General features: G+C 40.8%; 1 protein-coding gene across 4 annotated transcripts in view; it reads left to right on the forward strand.

Annotated features, from left to right (window-relative positions):
* LOC107150034 (contactin-4) overlaps window positions 1-20,971 on the forward strand; it is an 874,282-nt gene that overhangs the window by 143,184 nt on the left and 710,127 nt on the right. The gene's annotated exons all lie outside the window — the stretch shown is intronic.

Genomic DNA, 20,971 nt, shown 5'->3' on the forward strand with positions numbered 1-20,971 from the left:
AAAATACAAAATAGGGCTGGGGATGTGGCTCAGTGGTCAAGTGCCCCTGAGTTCAATCCCTGGTACCCCCTCCCCACAAAAATGGGTTTTCTTCTGTTGCTTTAATGGCATTACCAAAGGGATGAATAAATACTCACTGAAGATGTACATGGATAGATTTTTTTTCCCTAAACATAAAATGTGACTAGCCATGAGACTGATTTTTTTTTAAAAATTTTAAGACGAACATACCCAACCATTCTTTTATGTATTCAAGAGTCACCATATACCATCTGAGCTAAGTCAGTATAGAGTTATTTTTCTTCTAGTGGCTGCTCGGATACAGCCCTTTTTCAAGGTATGATTTGGATGCGGCTTTGGATATGAATTTCAGGCTTAAGCTTCCAAAACACATAAGTAATCAATTGTGTTCACTACTAATTTTTCTTCTTAATCCCACTTTTTTTTTTTTTTGGTTATTTGGCTCTAATGGTTTTCTGACTCTTGCTAAAAAATCAAGTATACCTCCCAGGATGGAGATTTGGCTCCCTTGGAGGATTTTTGAATAAGAGCTATTAACTGTGATTGAGGATCCCATACATCCCAGACAAGAACCCTTCATGTTCCGGGATCAAATTAATTAAATGACTCATTTAGTGAGTGCTGTCATTGAAGAATTTGCAGTACCTCCTATGCCATCTGATTCGTTGGAAAAGAACAGCCTGGCTATTTTGAGTTTTAGAAAAGGGACACTCTTGGGGTCTTCTCAGAAGCAGTTCATTGGCTTGGCGGGGGACTTGTGGCTATCTAGAGTATAGGTTTTCCAGTATTAAAACCAAAGACTAAATTGGGAAAGTTGTGTCTACTGCTCTTCAACTATGAAGAAAGAGTGGTACCATCCAGTTTGTTTTCATAGAATTGGAAAGGGAAGTCAGTTAAGAATTAGACACCGGTATTGGCATGGATCTGTCTTGTCTCCAAGAAACAAAGATGGCACCAGGGGAATTTTCCGTTCAAGAAAGTGAAGAGCTTCTGATGAGTGAACTTTGTCTGCGTCTAAAAGATAGCATTCACCTCCTTCCTTGGCTGCTCGTGAGTGAAACACCACCATAGTGGGTTGAAATTTAGCTCGACAGCCACCGAAAGAACTGTTTTCTGAGACAGTCCTGCCATTTACCTAAGGAATAACTAGGTTCTCTCTGAATGGACCCATGTGGGTTTGCTTGGGAAAGAAGCATACATATCTCCTCTCTTCATAGGAAGGAGACTGTTTCAAACAGCCATTTTCTTTGCTAACAAAGAAATGCACACTGGAGACCAATCAGCAATTTCACAGCTGGCTTGTAAAATCCTGAAATGACGTATACGAATCAAAGCAGGAGAGATGCATTTGCAATGAAACGGATATTTGAATTGCATCCCAATTTCTAATAGGATATTGCTTCATAGTTGCAGGACATCATGAACATACCATGTCTGGTATGCACAGAAATTCCTGTCTCAGTCAGGACGCATGAACTTCCTTAGAAGTGTGAAACGGCAGGGTTGAGTAGCCTGTGCTAGTTTCTTCTGCTTGTAGGTGAGGAGAGGAAACCAGTTGGCTACTCACCTGTGATTAACCGGTTTCTCTACTGATGCACAAGATAGCTGAAATTCTCAGTTCCTCTGTGACAGTGACCAAGTAGGCATGTGTCTCAGTGTTTGACAGATTGGATGCCATTCCTGTGCAAAAGCTGAGCTATTGAGAGGAATAAATCCAGAGTAACCTTTTAGCGTTGTTGTGTCCCCCAATCCAGCATCCAATTGCAGGGTTGGATGGAAGTTTACATTTTGGGGGGGGGGTTCCGGGGATTGAACCACAGGTTCTGGGCACTGGACCACGGAACTATATCCCCAGCCCTGTTTTATATTTTATAAAATATAAAATATATATTTTATAAATATATAAAATTTTATAAATATATAAAAATATATATTTTTTTATATATTTATAAAATATATAAAATGTTGGGATGACAGGCATGTGCCACTGCACCCAGGGGAAGTTTATTTTTTAATCTATCTCTTATCCCTACCTTTCTTATTCCTTTTCCTCCCACTTTTGATGGTGGGGATTGAATCCCTGAGATACAGCTGCTGATTTTTTTTTTCATAAATATTTTATTTTTGTAGATTTTATTTTGAGACAGGGTCTTACTAAATTGCTGAGGGCCTCACTCAGTTGCTGAGGCTGTGCTCAAACCTGGAATCCTCCTACCTCAGCCTCCTGAGTCTGGGATTACAGGCGTGCACCATCATGCCTGGCAACTTTTCTCACTCTTAATGGAACATACTAGCCCGCTGCAGGGATATGAAGCACATCACTCCACAGGAATTGATCCTGAAAACGTGTGGACCAGGAGAGAAAGAACGGTCTATGCCTTAGGCTGGAGATGTTTGCCTGATGTATGTTAAGTACCCCTATCTGCTCCATAGACTTTGTGAGGCATTAAATAAAGCACAAATGTGCGTCTAAACCTGGATCATGGAACAACTATTTGAATGCACCTTCAATATTTTACTGTGTCGCTGTTCTGTAAAATGACAATAGTGTTACCCAGGTCTGTTTTATGGCCAGGGAGGGAGAGAGTACCCTTTCTTTTAACTTCATGCTTTGTCTTGAGTGAGCAAACCTATGTGTTTATTACGGATCAGGATTCAGCCTAGAAAGATACTGTTGAATATATAGTATTTCCATGGGACTTGGAATGAGAGTCTGATAAATTACACAGGGGACACATTTTTAGTCCAGAGAGGTCACATCTCAGTTACTGCCACTAAATGGCTAAGTTCCTTGGGCATAGGAATTGGACTCTCATTATGGAACCTAACAGAATTTGGGAAATTCAGGCTGTTGGGTGACAGTGTCAGTCTCTGCGAGTGGCTCTCTTGTGTGAATACAGTTCATCTTGTTAATGTGGTCTGTGTATCTATCAATGCACGAAAGTTAGAAAAGAACAATTCTTGGAAAATGCTGTCCTTGATGACATGTTCCGCCACCGCCTAGTTCTCTTTATCACCCACATGCATGCGAACAACGATTGTCTAAAGTACAATGCGTAGGATACAAAAAAACCACAATCTTTGGTATGTTTTACCCCTCAACCCTTTTTCAGTGCTAAGTGGCCTTGGTAGTAGAGCAGATGAGGTAGTTACTTAACCTGTGATTTACAGGTCTCTCCAACTGACCCACAAGGTAGCTGGACTCCTTAATTCCCCTGTGACGGGCATTGGCATGTGTGCAGTGTCCACACTGCCTCGAGAAATAAATCCAGACCGAATTCTCAGCATCAAGGTGTCTCCCCCCCACCCCATGCCAGCAAGGTTTTCAAAGGTGTGCCCTTCAAAGGAGAGAGAAAATAAATTGCACATTAAAAGAAGGAACACTCAGAGGGCTTTGTCTAATTAATGGTTAGTCTGGTAGTGATTGCACAAATTGGCTACATTCAGTTTCATCAGGGATGTGTCTGGTGTGTGGGCGGCAAGCTCACCGGTGAGTTCATCTATATTCTTGAAGTAAGAGGAGTGCTCCCGGATGGATTTCCAAAGTTTGACAATTCCACGGTCTGCATTTCAGCATCTCTATAAAAGGGCTCTTTGAGTCCACGCTGGGTGCTGGGTACTGATGAGCTCACCAGAGTAGGAATGACAGACAGGAAACGAAACAGTTTGAGTTCATCTCTTGGAAGAGCACCAAAGGATCAGTGTGTAGGTGGCCGTAAATATTGAGGATATTGATGTCACCCCTTGGAAATCAATTACGAGGGGTTGGGGAGATGGGGAATCAAATGAGGTCCTTCAGAAGAATTGCCCCTTTCTTCTATGGGGTATTGAAGTTGATTACACATGTCAGTGATATGATAAATTATATTAATGATACATCTGTTTATATTATATATCCTCTCTCATTTTGAAGTACAAAAGAGACCTGAAGGATTGTAATGTCTATTAACCTTATTAATTTTTTTTTAAACATAGCCAGGCATGGTAGCACTTTAACCCCAGGTGCTCAGGAGGCTGAGGCAGGAGGATCCCGAGTTCAATGCCAACCTCAGCCAAAGCAAGGCCCTAAGCAACTCCGTGAGACCCTGTCTCTAAATAAAATACAAAACGGGGCTGGGGAGGTGGCTCAGTGGTTGGGTGCCCTTGAGTTCAATCCCCAGTACACATCCCTCTCCCAAGAAAAAAGATTCCTAGTGAAAACGATAAGTGCTAGCCACAGTTAGCTCAGGTCTCTGGGATATGGCTGATTAATTCCCTTGGTTAGAAATCCCCAACTAGAGATGGGACCCTCTCAGAGTCCTAGTGATTCATCTTGATAATGTATGTCAGGACAGGTGGTGTGGGGTGGGAGGATATGGGGAGTATGGATGAATTAATCCAAATCCAAATGTCGGACCAGAAAAGCAACTTGAAGTACATTTCTTATTTACTCCATGGTTGGATTGGCATGTACTTCTTAGGGAGATGAAGGCAAGAACACAAGACTTACCTAAACCTTCTGTGTCTACATCATGTGTGTTGCCTGTTTATGGAAGTCAGGATAGTATTTGGTGGTGGAAGTGATTAATTATGAATTTATCAGCTGATGGCTTGCATATCAATGGTGGTGTACCGTCGTTACAGTGGGGTGAGCTCTCCATGTGGACAATTGGGTAAACCAGCATTTTTTTAAATCATGTCTTGTACACTATATGAACAAAGCCCAATATTACGTGAGGAATGCACCATTTATGTGATCTTAGGTCATGTCTATTAGGCGTTATCATATATATGCAACAATTTATTTTTTCTACACCACAGAGATATACTATTGAGAAAAACTCAGTCACTTGAAAGTGTTTCGTAATAACATCATAAACTTTTATTCTCTGCCATTTTCCTATTCTTTCCTCAAAGACTTCTACCCTCTTCTAAATTCGAGCGGTTGTTGACTATATGCAATGAATTCCATAATTATGTATCCTTTCACATATTTTTCCGATTAAAAAATTCATTGTGATCTGAGATATGCTAAATATTAGGTGAGCATGAAACCAGTAATAATTCTGACAAATGAAATTAACAGTTTTCAGAAGTATTCTGTTTTAACTGGGCACGGTGGCACATGCCTGTAATCCCAGTGGCCCAGGAGGCTGAGGCAGGAGGATCGTGAGTTCAAAGGCAGCCTCAGCAACTTGGCAAGACCCTAAGCAATTCAGTGAGACCCTGTCTCTAAGTAAAATACAAAATAGGGCTGGGGATGTAGCTCAGTGGTTGAGTGTCCTGAATTCAATCTCAAGTACCAAAAAAAAAAAAAAAGTATTGTGTTTTATACCTGTTATATAAACTTTTATATGTTAAAAATAAAAATCTAGGGGCTGGGGTTGTAGTTCAGTGGTAGAGCAATTGCCTAGCACATGCGAGGTCTTGGGTTGGAGCCTCAGCACCACATAAAAATAAATAAATAAACATTTTGTGTCCAATTACACCTAAAAAAATTAATATTAAAAAAATCTATCAGTATACAGAATATGCACAAATAAACATGTTAAGACCATATGTTTATATCATTTTAATATCTGTTATTATTTTGAATATTGGTTTTATTATCTCTCATCTATTATTTTTGCTTGACCCGTTATCTTTTAAAGATATTGTCAAGATTAACCAACTGAATGTTAATTATTTAGAAAGCAGGGGTCTTCCGTTTTTAAAATGCCCCCCATTGCAATCTCCTGACCCCTTGGTACCCCAAAGTCTCTTAAGCCTATGATGCACATCCTTGAATTTTTTCTCTTTTCCTGTTAGAGAAAGATTGTAACGGCGTATTGTTGGCAGGCTATCGGGCCAGGTTAAAAAGGAGCCAAAGTGCCCGTTGATTGATGTTTTAAATATTAAGGGAGTGACTTTAAAGCTAAAGCCCTCTGTGAACCGTGGTGGCTCTGTTCAAAGAGCCTTCTCCGGAGCTGAGCAAAGAGTCCCATACAACAGCCTGTTGAAAACCATAGAAAGGAGTGTCCTCTGTTCCTGGCTCTGTCTGCCATCAAACATTTGCCTTTCATCTCGTTGTTTTCTTTCTTTCTTTCTGTTCTCCTCCCCTGGCCAGGGTCCCCAGCTGGGGATTATTGTATACCTTTCGGGGACTTGTGTTGAATATCCCCGTGCATAATTGCACTTTCCCCTCCTGATTCCATGGAAGCAGAAATTCTCCTTCAAGCTCAACCTTAGGGAGGCTTCTTCGCCTTTCTCCTCCTCCTGGTTTACCCTCCTCTAACTTGGGAAATATTGATCATCCTCCACGGTGTGAGTGAGACGTACCCCGCCCGGCCCCTCTGTGCTCGCCTCCTCCTTGTGCAGAGACGCAGGGAGTTTAGCACAATGCTATTTATTGAATTTATCTGTCGATTCCCCCTTCCTGGCCTGACTGGCTAATTCAGGGGAATCGGCACAATACGAGAAGCACCACCCAGGATAACGGCGTAAGTGGTTTTTGAACAGAAAATTGTAAATCGAAAAGTAGGGACTTGAGAGGGGGAGAACCAGTGCCTTCAGAAGGTGGCGACTTTTTAAGTTTGGGCAGGACTTTCTAGCTGAATATGTCCACAGGTGGTGGTTTTGTAAATGGATTACGTAATCGGGTCTGTTGGGGGGGCAGTCCTGGGTTGGGGTCTCGGGGGTAGATCCAGTCCTAGGCCTGGCTGGGCTACTTAATAACATCTCATTAAATTTCTAAGAAGATAACACAGAAAATAAGAATGAGCGGCCAGATGGTAACATACACCTAGGAGACATTTGCAACCCAGGAAAAAAAGTGGGATCGAAAAAGAAATGGAAATCAAAATACGCTCGTTTTCTACAGAATACCTCCTAATACTCAAAATCTCGGGAGTAGTTCTCATTTGTGGCTTAGTCCCTGGAGTGGGCTCAGAATAGGCACGCCTGGTCTCCACATCTTAGGAATACCCACATTTCAGGTGGCCGCTGATCAGGTAGGAAAAAGAAAGTGACCTTCACGTTTGTAATCAGAGCTGAAAAAAAAAAAACAAAAAAACATCACTGGACTTTGTCCACCAAACTCAGCAACTATTGTTCTACCTGATCCTAGAAACCGCAGATCTCGAAATATAACAGGTTCAACATAAACGCTCTGGACAAAAGCAGTCGGCTCAGGTGCTGAAGCAGAAATATTGTCCATAACTGTACACCTAGGGAAGCTTCTGTTCTGTTCAAAGAACTTTAAAATGTCTTATAGCTTGGTAATTAAGAGAAACAAAATGAAGTCCATGGTTTTTGAATCCCAAGACTTCCATGCCTAACCCTGGAAAAGCTTCCTAATTTCTTTGTACCTTAGTTTTTTTTTTTTTTTTTTTCCCTTTGTGAAAATGTGCCTCCAACACTTCATTACCTAAGTAAGAACAAAGTCTAGAGTTTGGTAATAGAGTAAGCACTAGATCCACAGTTCCTACTTTGTTATTTATCCTAAAATAAATTCGTCCTTCCTCCTTAGTGGCTCTTATTCCGTGATTATTATTTAGTTAGGGACGGAAGGAAATGACTCTCCGTTGGATTTGCAGATGGGGCTCGAAAGAACACGCTCATCATGTTCAAAGCCAAATTGAGATCAGGGAATCGAAGGTGCAGCCCTGGCGTGTTGAACTTCTATATGAGCAGGGTGGCTGAGCCAAGTAGATTGCTCCTACTATCCATAAATAAAGAGAAACAGACAGCAGAGAAAAAAAACATCCAAATGAAATTATGCATGTAGCCCAGGATTAAGACATGGGGTGACAAGGTAGAACCCCAGACATAACTTTCTGATAAAGAGACAAAACACACAAAAGGGGATCAATTGACTGTTTTTGTTGGAAGCCAGGAGTCAGGAAGGGATTGCATGTTTTCTGCATAATGTAGGATGTAATGCATAACATCCACGTGCTCTCTGGTCAAGAAAGCACACGACCATCAGATTATGAGGAGGCACAGAGGATAGAAGCTCACAATGCACCTTGAAAACTTAGAAGCATGAGACCTTATGCAGAACTGCAGAACTGGTTTCTTCTGAAGGGTAGTGGCTGGAAAAGGCACTATATTTAAAGGGACCCAAGAAACAGAACCAGGTGCCACACTCGGTCCTGTAGTAGATACGTATTTTGTCAAACCAGATGAAAAAGATGTTTTTGAAAGAGTGTCTGATTTTTTGGGAAATGAGGTTTGCATAGAAAAAAATTAGCAGGATTCTCGTGAAAACATCCTTAGAAATTGCATTGCAGATTTTTTTTTAATGATCTGACAATATTCTTCTTCCTTGTTCCAATTTTCTTGAACTCAGGGATCACCGGGGAGCAATCAGCAGGTGCTTAGGAAGCGTAGGTATAAATCTAGCGCTCTTGACTAAGAGAATATTTCAAGAATCGTTGACCCTGATTGTTCGCAAAGGAATTGTTGTAAAAGCAAGAGTAGAAATCTGAGTTACTCATCCCTTCCCACCCTGTGTTCTTGTTTTCTTATCTTGTTTACACATTTTGGAGCCAACATGCAAAAATCTTCGTTGAGCTCTGAGCATGCAGAAGAAGAGAAGTGTTTCAAGGTGAAGTTCACCTGCAGGTGGTCTCATACTAGAAGCCAGACGCCTGTCCGCTGGGCTAGAGGGTCTTCAGCTGTGGACCTATTAAATGGATCATCCACAACCTTAGAGAACACCACCTGATAGAAGAGGGGAAAGCAGACTTCAGTATTTCCCAGGGAAAGATCCCAACTCTTTGTTACCAGCTTTCTTTTTTCAGTATTGAGAACTTCTGGATAGAGTTTGCTAGTTAAAGAGCCCCAGCTCCTGAAAAGTGGTTCTAAACAGCTTCAATGCTTTCAAGACTGGAAGTTCCTGACAGAAGCTGCATCATGGGAAGAATAACACATACGGTTTTTGTTCACATCACCTGGGGAAGGCACGTCACCCTGGCATCAGCCCCCAGCCGAGTCTCAGGGTGACAGAAGCAGCCGTTCAGAGGAGGCTCCTACCTGCTCTGTTAGTGAAAAGTCGAGATTCAGATGGCATTTTTGTCCTCACTCTTGACAGGTCTTGACATCCTGATGGGCAGAAACAGGAAGGCTTGCAAGCTAAGGGCTCACTGTGCCCTAACAAGCAAAGTCAGGCAAGACGTTCCTGGTCACATGGGAGATTTCCTAGCCTCATTTATTTATTTTTTTAAGCTTTAATCATCACAGTCTTCCTGTAATTGTCAGAGATGCCTTGACCGTCTTCTGATACCTTCTGGTCCATTCTTCGTAGGAAGACATGGTGAGGTCTTGACCACCTTGCTGGACTTCTTTGGTGTCTCAGTCTGCTTCTCCGGGAGGTAGGGATGAAGGTAGAACTTTGAGCTTTCCATACAGTGTACTTCGGAGCATAGTGACTATTCCCCTAACTCCTTCCTACAGCTACTCAGCATCCCAGTCCCCATGGACCACTTACTTAAGATACCCAGAGCGTCTTTGGGGACTAAGCGCTGTCATGCTCTCAAAGTGTATCCTGAGCTCTTTGTCCTGCCCACTGTCTTAATTATTCCTAAAGGAATAAGGCAATTTCAGAGGACTCCAAAGCTGTGTTTCTGGTGATGCCATCGCATACCAAAGGATGTGGCTTACTCTTCCCAATCCTTGATGCGTGTAAATAGCAGGGCTTCAAGGATCTGCTTGGAAAGGTTGGGTTCATTGTCCTGGCGGTTATTAGGTATCTTGTATTTCTTCTCACCTTTTTGTTTCTTTAATGTCACCTGTGTGAGCCACTTCATTTGTCCAGATGAATCTTTTTCTGCTTCTCTAGCGCCATCTTTGTTTATGGAGTTCAGCGTGGTTAATTGAAGTCAGTGTTGTAATATTTTTGACTAACTCTTTTTTGGCCAACGTCTGACTCTAAAACACAAGATTTCCGTGCATTTCAAATTTTAACAAGCCATCCGCATTTGAAATTCCACATTTCCCCAGTAGTCATTCCCTTTTTCCCCCCTTGCTCCATTTCTAAAATGGCTGTGGGAGATTTCGTTATTTTCCTATACATTTCCAGTTCATGTGTATTTTGATGCTGATAATGTGGATGTTTTATTGTCTAGCAGAGCACTGATAGAAATTTCATTTTATAGTTCATTTTCTCGTGAATGGCTGTTCTACGCAGTTTTCAGGTGATTGGCCTGAATTTTATGAGGCTAGTTAAAGGCAGCAAACATTTTTATCAATGATGACCAACACTTAACAAGGTGTTTTTCGCTCATTGGTGGTAGCTCTATTTTTTCTCTGAAGTGTTTTCCTAAAAATAAGAACACAGAAAATAACCACTATATTACACAGTCTGTAGTCTTTCAGGTTCTCTGGCATTGTGCCCAGCCAATCTGTGTCCTAACATGTCCTCCTTTATATTCTGCAGTATCTGTTGCTCTTTAAGGGCTTCATGCTATCATTTTTCCCCATGTTTTATGAATGATTTGGACACCATCGGCTGCCTGAAAGTCAACCAGTGATCTAAGAAAACCGAGCAAGATGAGGACACAGGATAAATATCAAGGAGTGAGAGAGTGGGTCCTGTGGTAGCTCCGTTCCTAGTTTACCGAGTGATCTCCATCCTGTTTCCAAAGTGGTTGTACTAATTTATAAGCAAAAGTTGGCTCTTCAAATGTAGGTCCTAGAATATTCTGAGATAGCTTCAAGCAGGGGTTGCTGTTCAACAGAATGGTAAATGTGTGTTTTGCCCAGAACCTGTGCACAAAGGTTGACAGTAGCATTCCCCTTGATGGCCACAACTCGAATGATCATCCACTGATGCATGGATCAACAAAACGTGGTGTATCCACACCACATGGAAAGTTATCCAGTCGTTAAAAGGAATGAAATTCTGCCACATACTACAACATGGGTGGACCTTGAAGATATCATACTTGGTGAAAGAAGCCAGGCACAATGGACCCCAGGGCGTTCGCCTTTATCTATATAAAATGTCCAGAGGACGAACAGGCATAGAAGCAAAGTGAATTTGGGGCTGCCAGATCCTAACGCAGAGGGAAATGGAGAATCATTGTTCAATGGATGGGGGTCTCTTTTGGCCACGATGGGAATGTTCTAATGTGGTGATACTTGAACGACTTTGCGAATCTACTTAAAAACACGCAAAAATGCTGACCTTACGTAGCCATCAGGGAGATGAAAATCAAAATTCTATTGAGTTTGTGTCTCACTCTAGTTAGGAGGGCAATCATCCAAAATAAAAATAATATTAGGAAATGTTGGTAACACTTGAAGATGGTCTACTTGGTGAATTTTATATGGTGCCAACTTTATGCAACAAAAAAATTTATAAAAAGAAATCATGTTAGTAAATAGAGGGTTTAAGATCAGAATCAAAAGAAGTTCTTGGCAGTTTTTTTGACACCAAGAAGAGCATCCAAAGTCTCAGTTTCGGGAAGATGGACATCCATGTTTATGGATGAGCGATTTTATAAATAATTCTGGGAATCTGTTTGGAAAAGGAACATGTAACACAATTCTGGATCATCCTCATTGAGTAGATGTTCCAATTTCCAGGACTGAATCTCCTCTCCCTCCAAATACAAGCTGGTCATTAGTCATGGTGCAGTGGAATCATGTTCTCCTAAAGGTGCCCCCAGAACACATTTGTACCGTGGGAATCAGGATACAGAAGAGACAGTAATGGATGATGTGTAGCTGAATTAAAAATAAGGAAGGATTTCATGAGAGGTTCCATCTGAACTTCTTAAAGGAGAAGCAACATGAGTGGGAAGAGCTTTTACTTTACCTCCACCCTCTTCTATCCAGAAAGGTTCGTCAGTTCTCCCGTGAGCCCAGTGGTCTGCCTGCTATGATTGAAAAGACCTTACGATGCTTATTTCTTGGCTCAGTTTACAAGATTCCATTTTTTCCTTCCCCTTCTGCATTCCTTTTCAAGGGAGCACATTAGAAACTGCCTGTTTTTTTTTTTTCTTTTTTAAATCTACAAAAGCTAAGAAAAACATATTCCCCTTTATAAATGTTTCATCAGTTCTCCGGAGGCCGGTGTGCTCTTTGCTCTTCTTGCTTGGCCTTGAAAATCTGCTTCTTGCTCACCTGGTTCATCTCTTGCTATTTGCCCAAGGAGATGGAGAACAAAAATAGCTAAACGTCGAAGGGTGTGCTGATCTTTTGCAAAAGGAAAGCAGAGAGGCAAATAGAGGAGGTGCTTCAAGAGGGGAAAAGAAGGATGATACCCAAAAGCTGGGAGTCCTGAACCTCAGAGATGATGCCGTCGTTAGGAACAGGACACAGAATTTTAAAAAATAAAGACATAAAGTAAAAATCATGCTGCAAAAGCACAGACCCAGTTAGATGATCTGCAAATAGGGTTTGCTTTTCCTCTGTACCATACGCATCAAGACTGAGCCTGCTGTCCCCTTTCCAGGTGGATTGACACTTTTGGGGATATTTTGTATCCTAATAGCTCTTAGAACCTTCTGGAAGGCCATGATGTTTTCAGAAGTCAGTTAACTGGTTTTCATGAATCAAGGGTACACAAACCTCCTCCGTATTGCTTCAAAGGAAACAAATTAATCTATAGGTGTCATTTCTTCTATGTTTTCATTAGTGCTTTAGTTGAACCTAATACTGGGGTTCATTGTGGCGGAGTCGTAGGTGCATGGAATATAATTGGCTCCACTCAGTCCCCAGTACTACTTCTTATCCTACCCTCCTTCCTGACTGTATTTCCATTTTTTGGTCTCTACTACTACTTTTTTCCTTCTGTTTATTGACTGCTTTTTACATGGGTGCTTTATAGATGTAACTAAAGGTGAAATAGCATCATTTGGTCAAGTTCATGGCACTTTTCCTCCATTCACGCCCCTCCTCCTCTATTCCCTTCCTTTACTCTAATGAACTCTCTTCTATCTTAAGGGGACCCCCTGCCTGTGTTTTTCCTTTAAAAAAAACAAAACAGTTTTATCTAGTTTTTTGCCAGCAAGAGACAACATTCGACCCTTGACTTTCTGGGTCTGGCTTATCTCACTTAGCAGGATGCTCTCCAGTCCCATCCATGGACCAGCAAATGCCCTCATCTTCTTGATGGCTGTGTAGAGCTCCATTGTGTCTATAGATCACAGCTTCTTTATTCATTCTTTGTTGATGGGCAACCAAACCGATCCCCTGACTGGGCTATTGTGAACTGGGCTGCTGTGACCATCGATGTGCCTTTATCACTATCTTATGCCGATTTTGGTTCTTTAGGATAAATATCAAGGAGTGAGAGAGAGGGTCCTGTGGTAGCTCCATTCCTAGTTTACTGAGTGATCTCCATCCTGTTTCCAAAGTGGTTGTACTGATTTATAAGCAAAAATTGTTTAACAAATCCTTACCAACATTTCCTATTATTATCTGTATATTTGATGATTGCCCTCCTTACTAGAGTGAGATGCAAATTCAATGGAATTTTGATTTTCCTCTCCCTGATGGCTAGGAAAGTTCAGCATTATTTTTTCCATATATTTGTTGGTCATTTGTATTTTTTTTTTCTTTTAGAAGAGTCTAATTCTTTTGCCCATTTATTAATTGGGTTATTTGTTTTTTGTTTTTTGTTTTTTTTCGTGTTAACTTTTTTGAGTTTTTATATATTCAGGGTATTACTCTCTGTTGCAGAAGTAGCCAGCAAACATCCTCTCCCCTTCTGTCTGTGGATTCTCTCTTCTTGTTTCCTTTACTCTGAAACTTTTTAATTTTATAAAATTGATACTTGACAAAGGTACCCCCCAAAATCTTAGAAAACAGATAAGCTTTTAAACAAATGTTACTAGAAGGAAGAATCTAGATCCCTGCCTTTTTCCTTGCACAATAATGAACTCAAGGTGGATCAAAGACTTAGGATCTAGACCAGCATCTTGGCAACTGCTAGAAGAAAATATAAGGTCAGCTCCAACATATTGGCAAAGGCACTGACTTCCTCAGGCAGAGTCCTGAAGTGTAAGAAATAAAACCAAGAATCAATAAGTGGGGTGACATCCAATCATAAGGTATCACTTCAAAATATTTGCAATCAAGAGTTAAGACAGGGGTCTGAAGTAGAATCTTATTACAATGTTATGCTCTGGAGGAATCTATTTACTTAGTTGTCGAAATGGAACTCCTGCAGTGGAGCTAAGAATTAAAAGATTCTAGCATCGTCTTGGAGGATGTTCATTTTTAAATTAAATTATTTCCAACAGTAGAGGAAGTGCCCAGTAAGTTATGAATACACAAAGAGGTATAAAAAATAATATTGAAACACATGTAATGATATGCACAATATTCCTGATATGGAAACACAAATGCATGCTATAGGAGATGATTAAATTAAAGCCATTCAATTTGTACCACTGAGGACTTGAAAAAAAATACACAAATGCTTCACTAACTGTCCCTATAGGGCAGGATGTAAGAGGATAGCCAGATGATCTAACATGAGATGCTGGCAATAAGAGGAAACATAAATCAGCACAAGTGAGGCGCTAAGCAACCCAGTGAGACCCTGTCTCTAAGTAAAATACAAAATAGGGCTGGGGAGGTGGCTCAGTGGTCGAGTGCCCCTGAGTTCAATCTCCAATACCCACCCTCCAAAAAAAAAAAGAAGAAGAAGAAACATAAAGAATAAAGATAAAAAATTAAAAGCGCTCAGTATACACAGAAATCATTTTCTTGCAACCAAGATGCAGTATGGTACGAAGAAGTGCTGGGAACTATTAATAGACACACCGTGATTGGCATTTGTAGTTGTTACATTAAGACCAAAGATAAAAGACTGCAGCTCGAATAGCAAATGCATACTTAAAAGCTCGTGATCAAGAATCTCTTAATCTGCAAAAAAAAAAAAAAAAGGAAAAAAAATTGAATAGGATTTAATTTGATGAATGGGTTGTTAACCAAAATAGTTTATCTGGTTCAATGACTGTCGGCAAATCTGTTTAATGACATTGCAGTTGTATATTATCCCATCACGCCGTAATTCCACTAATAACACATATTGAATTTTTTTTGTGTGTGTGAAATGGAAACATATAACATTACACTGGGGTATTGACGTTTCACACAGGGACCTTCTCCTTTCTTCCCCTGGGCTCCATCTCCCACACCTCTGTGTGAAAACTCAGTAACATAGCCAGTCACGGTGGCCTGTCTGCCTGTTGTCCCAGCCCTTGGGAGGCTGAAGGGGAATTTCTTAAATTGGAGGCTTGACTTGGCTACAGAGCCATACCCTGGATGCCAAAAGAAAAGCAGTAATCAAGTAGAGGTGACTAAGTGTGAGGTCTTCCTCAAATGCAAAAATGGATTTTTATAAAATTTGTTCTCTTTAGATGTACATGACAGTAGAGTGTATTCTGACCTATCATGCGTACATGGAGTATAACTTGTTCTAACTCTTTTTTATGTGAATAAGCCATTCTTATTTTTGGCTGAGTAATATTCCAAATTTTCTTTATCCATTCATCTGTTGAAGGGCATCTAGGATGGTTCCATAGTTTAGCTAGTATGGATTGAACGGCTATGAAAACTATAGTATGCTGATTTTAAGTCTTTGGGGTATAAACCAAGGAGGGGAATAACTGGGTCAAATAGGGGTTCTGTTCCAAGTTTTCTGAGGAATCTTTGTGTGTGTGTGTGTGTGTGTGTTGCCAGGATTGAACCCGGGGCGTTGGGCAGGTGAGCAAGCCCTCTACCAACTGAGCTATATCCCCAGCCAAGGAATCTCCAATTTGCTTTCCACAGTGGTAACACCAATTTCCAGTCCCACCAGCAATGCATGGGTGAACCTTTCCCCCCACATCTTCAACAACATTTATGGTTGCTTGTGTTCTTGATAATTGCTATTCTGACCTGAGTGAGATGGAATCTCACTGTAGTTTTAATTTGCATTTCTCTGATTGCTAGAGATGTGGAACATTTTTTCATATATTTGTTGACAGATCATATTTTGCCTTCTGAGAAGTCTCTGTTCAGTTCTTTTGTTCATTTATTGATTGGGTGACATGGGGTCTTTTTTTTTTTTTTGGTGTTAAGTTTCTTGGGTATGTTGGTGCATGCCTGTAATCCCACCAACAAGGCTGAGGCAGGAGGTTCACCAATTGGAGGCCAGCCTCAGTAATTTATCCAGACCCTGTCTCAAAATTTTAAAATAAATGAAAAGGGCTCATTTAGCTGAGTGAGAGAGCCCCTCTGGGTTCAGTCCCCACTGTGGCCAATAGGTAGGTAGGTAGGTGGTAGGTGGGTAGATAGGTAAAAGCTTTGTTTTTTTCCTAGTACTTTTTCCCCAAAAAAGTCCCTGTTCACTTTACGAAACAAGAAAAACTTAGATAAGCAAGAGTAAGCAAGTTGTTTTCTATAATTTCCTAAGAATCTATAGAATTATAGATTATCTCCAAGAGGTAATCACCAGTGCCATTTTGATGTTATCCAATCAGATATGTTTTTTCCTTTGCTTAAATAAACAAATAAATAGATTATTATGCACTTTTCAAAACTTTCAATGGGCTATCATTCACACTTAGTGTTGTAATATGAATATCTTCCATGTTAGGAGTTCTCTGTTATTTTAATTACCAAATGTTATCTCATCTGTAGATGTACATGATCTGTTTAACTACTCTTTTTTGGTTGTTTGTTTGTTTTGGTAGCAGGGATTACACACAGGAATTACACACTTAACCACTGAAGCCACATCCCTTATCCTTCCTATTTCTAACTTTTATTTTGAGACGGGATCTCACTAAGTTGCTTAGGGTCCCGCTAAACTGCTGAGGCTGGCCTTGAACTTGCCATCTTCCTGCCTCAGCCTCCTGAGCCGCTGGGACTACAGGTATGCACCACGATGTCTAACCCTAATCTCTCTTTCTCAAGAATGAATCCCTGAAGCAGAATTGCTGTATCAATGGAGGGTTAAGCCAGGTGTGGTGGCGCGTGACTGTGAACTCAGTGGCTCAGGAGGCTGAGACAGGAGGACTGGAAGTTCAGAGCCAGCCTCAGCAATTTAAAGAGGCCCTAAGCAACTTCACGAGAACTTGTCTCTAAATAAAATATAAAAAGGGGCTGTGGATGTGGCTCAGTGGTTAAGTGGCCCTGGGTTTAATCTCTTGTGCCAAAAAACAAAGTATTGATTTGGATGCTTTTAATGTATTAATAAAAATTTCCTTAAATAATGTTGGTACTAATTGACAGGTTGGTCTTCACTGAATTCGTTACATTAGTTACGTCTTTGCTGCTTGGGGTTGGCATTTGTTTATTTACCACTTTTATATGCAAAAAAGGTATTCTACTAGGAAGTTTGGCTTTTAAAAGTTAATGCCACATCTGTCTGCCTGCCTACATCTCTCGCTCTCTCCCTCCCTCTCTCTTTCTCTCTCTCTCTCTCTCTTTCTCTCTCTACACACACACACACACACACACACATGCACACACACAGCGCTTTTTAAAATACTGTACACTTACATTTTGAGGATGTGGGTAGACTGTACACCAGTTTCTTTATTGATTAGAAAGATAATAGATTTCTTTTCTTCATTTGTATTGTAATTAAATCAAAATATGGTGATACCTAGAAAGAAAATATTATGATTCCATCCCAAATGATTCTAATTACCTTAAAAATAGTTACTGGTGGCCTGGTACAGTGGTGCACACCTGTAATCCCAGCATCTCTGGAGGCTGAGGCAGGAGGATGACAAGTTTGAGGCCAGCCTCAGCACTATAGTAAGACTGCTGGCAATCTAGGGAGACCCTATCTCAAAAAAAACTCCCAAAAACACACACAAAAAAAAGACTGGGGATATAGCTCAGTGGTAAAACAAAACAACAAGAAACAAACAAAACAATAAAAATATTAAGGTTTATGATGCAATTAAAAAGGAGAAATATAGCATTTGTATTCTTCATAACTAACTTAAAATGGGTGATATCTCAAGTAGATAAGTCCTATAGTCAAAATACCCTACTAAGTAATGTAAGCATGAGATGTGTGACAGATGTCTTGGTAATAAAATCATTTATGTCAATAAGGGAGCATATTATTCATAGAAATTGGTGTGAGCTGAGACACTATGGAATTGCTGGGTACGTTGACACATGCCTGTAATCCCAGTGGCTCGGGAGGCTGAAGCAGGAGGATCGCAAGTTCAAGGCTGGCCTCAGCAACTTAGCGAGGCTCTAAGTAACTTACCAAGTCCCTGTCTCTACATAAAATATAATAGAGGGCTGGAGATGTGGCTCAGTGCTTAAGCACCCCTGGATTCAATCCCTGGTATCCCCAAAACAAACAAACAAAAATAATAAAAACTATGGAACTCTCTAAGGATACGGTGCAATGAAGTTTAGTTTTTCTCTCTGTGCCATCTTTGGAAGGGACACAGATGAACTAGAGAATTCTTATGTAGAGACAGGGTCTCACTGAGTTGCTGAGCACCTCGCTTTTGCTGAGGCTGGCTTTGAACTCGCAATCCTCCTGCCTCAGCCTCCTGAGCTGCTGGGATGATGGACATGCTTCCCCCCATGACCAGCTGAAAATACACTGTTTTTTGATTAGCACATTTGTAAACCCAAAGCTCTCCTGTGTGTGACATTTCCACTGACTTCGTGAACTTTAGTAAACTCCTTCCACTCATGTAGCCATGCCTGGATCCTAAAACAAGATGAAAACGTTCATATAAAAAAAAAATCACTTATTTTAAAATCATTGAGAATCAAGGTCCATTTTGATTAAGGCAGAGAGCAAATGGACAGCCGAATTAGAAAATAAATCAGAGTCGATGTTGGTAGAAATAAAGTGGAGTGGATGTGAAAGGAAACCAAGTGAGGGAACAAATTGCTCTGTGGGCAGATTAAAGAAGCCGGATCAGATTGGGACCCGCTGAGGTCTGCAACCGAGTTTCTCTCTGGAATGAAGTGAGCAGAGCCCTTCTAAAGTATAAAACAGAAAATAAGCCACAAGTGCCCATGTTATCCCAGCGGTGGAAGGGATCTCAGAGAAACAGGACTCTGGACATCAGACAGACAGACAGCAACTCATTTTATTGGCCGTGGGGAGCTAGAAAATATGGGAGAAGTACACAAATAAGAGAGTTAGAATGAGGTGCTTGTGAATGTTCATTCAATCATGCAGGGAAGACGTGGGCAGAACTGGAAATTCTAAGGACTGAAGCTCACCCAAGACTGTTTGCATAAGCAGTGAAGAGAGAGAGAGTGAGATTCAAGGTAGCAAGAAATATCTCAGGAGTGGAAATTTTGCAAATAGATCAATAAAATAGTTTCATCCCAATGCATGCTTCTCAGCTTCGGATTTCTGAGAAGCATCTGCGTAATATAAACTCATGAGGACCTTCATTACCATAAAGTGGTATATTTTGACTCCTAAGTGGTCTTCATTTATAAATTTATGAATTTATATAATACGATATTTAAGAGATATTTACAGTATAGATCACATGGGACATTTTTAGGTATCGATCTTACGGAGATGCAAAAAGTGAAGGGTCAGCGGACCTTTACCCTGAGCTCACCAACCTCCGACTTGACACGTGCATCATCAAGGGACCCAGGACGTCCATTCTTTCGGTTTGGTTTGATTTGGTTTAGTGTGTTGCCATCTGACCTCTGATCATAAGCACTAGCGGATCAGAGAAGTGAAACTGGCCAAAGAGGGTCAAGGGTGGCAGTGGAGAGGGACTTAACACGTATCCTGTCAGAAGTGATCTCTCAAGACAGGTAGATCTAGTACAGGTCAGAGCCACTGCAGGGGACAGGAGGAAGAGGCAGGAGTCCCAGCAGGGTCCTGTGTGCCCTGGGGAACTCCATCGAGTTAAGAGTTCCCTTTGCACTCCCTGACAACCACACACCATTTTTTTCTTTGGATATTGGGAATTGAACTCAGGGGCTCTCAACCACTGAGCCACCTCCCCAGCCCTTTTTTGTATTTTATTTAGAGACAGGGTCTCACTGAGTTGCTTAGCACCTCATCGTTGCTGAGGCTGGCTTTGAACTCGAGATCCTCCTTCCTCAGCCTCCTAAGTCGCTGGGATTATTCATTTGTATTCTTGATGATCCCCGTTTTGGCCTGGGGGGAGATGAAATCTCAGTGGCATTTTGATTGGCATTTCTCTGATTGCCAGCAAAGCAGACCAGCAAAGCAGAACCTTTTTTTTCAATGTATTTGTTTCTTCTTTTGAATATCATGGTGTGCTATGATTTGAATTCCATTGCTCCAAATCATGTTTTGTGGAATTGGTGTTGGATCATGCTCATCTTTCCATAAATGCCTGCAGAATGCATACTTATTTTATATATTTAATCTTATTTATTTAGAGACAGGGCTTCACTGGGTTTATATATTGAGTGTTAATAACTTCCAGGGCTGCCATTTGGGGCGAAAAGCACGGCTTACTTTGGTGTAAGAAAATTTTTACATGATAGGAGGGAGAAAAACTATCTGGTGAGACTTAAGAAAGACAAGGAATCAGTGGTACAGTGAAGAGAATGAGAAGGTTCACGAAGAATGAATTTGTAGGTGTTGAACTAGAGCCGAGATGGTGGAAGAGGTAGCTGTGAGCAGATTTCAACCTTCAACTGTCTCAAAGGCGTGTGCCTTATGCTAAGGCAACAGGAAGCCGTTGAAGGGTTTGCAGAGTGTGAGATGATTCTGTGTCAGCAGCCAGGGTCTCCAGATGCTGCCAGAGACGAGCTTAAGAATTTTTATGACAATACAAATCTGATGAGAAGAAAATGCTCAATTTCCTTTGATTAGAAACACCAGGTCCAAGCTTTGAAGCATTTATTGTTGAAAGGACCAAACTTTCCTACGAAAACCCTCAAGAAATTAATGGAATACTGTTTTAGGACTTGGAACTGACTAATAAGTAAGCCTTACTTTTTTAAATTAAATTTCTCTTTTGCATTTAGTTACAGTTATTAAAAAGAATGGCACTAT

Source organism: Marmota marmota, unplaced genomic scaffold (genome assembly GCF_001458135.2).
Source record: "Marmota marmota marmota unplaced genomic scaffold, marMar, whole genome shotgun sequence".
NCBI classification, from domain to species: Eukaryota; Metazoa; Chordata; class Mammalia; order Rodentia; family Sciuridae; genus Marmota; species Marmota marmota.